The 2,571-nt window shown below is 58.8% G+C and overlaps 1 protein-coding gene across 1 annotated transcript in view; it reads right to left on the reverse strand.

The window, feature by feature from the left end:
* VWC2 (von Willebrand factor C domain containing 2) overlaps positions 1 to 2,571 on the reverse strand; it is a 60,648-nt gene that overhangs the window by 38,843 nt on the left and 19,234 nt on the right. The gene's annotated exons all lie outside the window — the stretch shown is intronic.

The raw sequence follows: 2,571 nt of genomic DNA on the forward strand, positions 1-2,571 counted from the left end.
CTCTGCGTTGTGCCAACAGCAGCAGCATCTGTTCAGATAATCGAATGGATGACTCAGTTATTCTTCTCCAATCAGGGGCAAAGGCAGGTGCTTCGAAGGGAGGCTTCCAGGGATCCGCTTTAACACCCTAAAAAGTCACTGTGCTGACATCGCAGACCACACACGCACTGACCAACAGGAAAGTTTCAGAAACGAGCGTGAAACATGGGCCCAGCCGAGCGCGCTGGTCCAAGAGGCCGAGGAGCAGCGAGGCCGTGGGCGTGGATGCCGCCGGCAGGTCACTGCGCCTTCCTGGGTCACATTATTTAAGGCTTTTCTCCTTCTTTCAGACAGCTCCAGACAAGGTCTCTGGCGGGCGCTGGATGCCCTGTGGACTCGGCCAGCTTCTCCTTGGTGTTGGTACCGGGGTCCGGAGGCTGCTCTGGAGCCTTCTGGCACGGGCTGCTCTCTTGTGACAGCTCCTCCGGCCCACAGTCTTCCCAGAGGTCAGGCACCACACTGGCAAGGGCCCAGCACGAGCTCTAGCATTAGTGCACTCTGCTTCCAGGCCCCCCGAAGCGGGGAGCACAGCGGAAGGCAGGGGATGGAGGGGAGGGTGATGGCAGGGGATGGAGGGGAGGGTGATGGCAGGTAGACCCATAACCCGAGTGGAGGCACAAATGTCCTCAGTGGACAGTCAGGCAGCTGTCCTCCCGGGGTGACTTCAGAACCAGGCATGGGAACATCCAGACATCTGGGACTTAGGGGGACAAGGGCTACAACTGAGAAATCGGAGCTACGAGCAGAAGGTACAGGCTACAGGACACGGGCAGTGGTCGGCACCGAAACCAGGACAAACCGAGGGCCAGAGAAGTGTGGCATCAGGAGAGGCCACAGCTGTGCCTCCGGGCAGTCTCGCGTGCCCCCCTTCTTCCAGAGCCCTCTGTGTCACCCGCTTCTACTGGTCGCCCCCTGCAGGCGGGGTGGTGATCCGGGCCGGTGAGCCAGCACAGGTTAGGAGCTTGAGAAATCAAGGGTCAGCAGGAGTTTCGTGGTTCGGGCAGAAGGGTGACAACTGACTCAGCTTGCTGAGTGGGGAAGCCACCTTGGTGCTCGGTGGCCTTAGGGATGCACGCCCAGCAGGCCTGGTTGTTGGAGGGCAAAGTTCTGCTCTGCACCAGGCTACCAGGCTGCAGGGGCCAGGGCTGCACGGCCGCCTGCATGCCCACCATCAAATTGCCACCATCAAATTGCCTTCGACGCCTCCCCGCCGCCCCAAATCTGCACCCCCAGCATCTGCAAGAGAGCGCGCGCATACCTGATTTTCTCTCTCTCCTTCCAAGCCCTGCCCCTAACTGCGAGTCTCTTCTGCATTTCCGGCGTCCAGCTCCCGTGGCATCTGCAGCGGCTAGCCAGGCCACCACACGTGTTTACCAGATGAGTTACCCAAGAAAGGCGAATAGGACCCGAGGGGCTTTCTCTAATCTTGCTGTGCCTCTGCCTCCGGTGGCTCCGACCTCCAGCCTGGGCTCAGAGGAGCAGAGCAGGCCCTGGAGGCGCTGGACTCGCCCTCCCTGCCCTTCGCCAGGCCTCCCGGCCCTCGCCCTGCTCCCGCCCTCGAGAGCACACAGAGTAGGTTCTCTCTCCAGCTGCTGCGGGGAACTCTTTCCTTCAGCATGAGGCAAAGGAAGCCTGCAATTCCCCCGGAAGAGTCGCCGTCCCATCGCTCTGCCTGTGCCTTCTGCATCTGAGTCATCCCCTCGCTCTGGTAATGTTCCAGAAGGAATCCTTAGAGGATCTGTTGACGGTCGGATTCAATGCCTGGTCTCCACCGCTGGTCAGAGGAGAGGCGACTCTGGCGTTCACCGGGATCTGGCCGTGGGACACTTCCCCGTTACAGACTTGCGACTCGGCCTCAGGTACAGGCCATCGGCCTGTTGTGTTCTTTACATCGAGCTGCCCGTTTGGTGCGTCTTCCCGGCGATCTGCATTCTCCCCTCCGTAGGCCAGCTCGCCGGCCAGCGCTGGTGTCGCCCAGAGATTTAGGGAGTGTAGCCGCGAGGTTCCAGCGCTGGCCCGCTGTGCGCCCGGCACGACACTGCTCTGCTGATCCCACGTTGAAACCGAGTCACTAATTAGTGTTCCTGGAGTGAAGGCTTCGAACCACCCCGAAGCCGCCTTCAGGACTTGCGTTCAGATCCTATCTATTCCTCGTGCCCCAAAGACACGGTCACTCTTCATTTGTGGGGTTTACTCGTTTATGCTCACGCGGTCGGCCCTCCTCATCCACGGCGTCCACAGTCGTGCGGACTCGACCCACCCCAGATCGAAAATGTCCCCCCAAAAAAATATGTCGTTGCTGACGTGTACTACGTAGTTAGGCCGACGATGTTGCACATGCAGACTTTTTTCTTCTCATTATTCCTTAAACAATATCACAGCTATTTACACAGCATTTACATTGTGTCAGGTAAGGGATCTAGAGACGATTTAAGGCATATGGGAAGATGTATGTAGGTTTTATGCAAATACTACGCCGTTTTCACGAGGGGCTTGAGTGGCCTCGGCTTTTGGTATTGGCGGGGGAGGGGA

This window comes from Pteropus vampyrus, unplaced genomic scaffold (genome assembly GCF_000151845.1).
Source record: "Pteropus vampyrus isolate Shadow unplaced genomic scaffold, Pvam_2.0 Scaffold823, whole genome shotgun sequence".
Classification (NCBI taxonomy): Eukaryota; Metazoa; Chordata; class Mammalia; order Chiroptera; family Pteropodidae; genus Pteropus; species Pteropus vampyrus.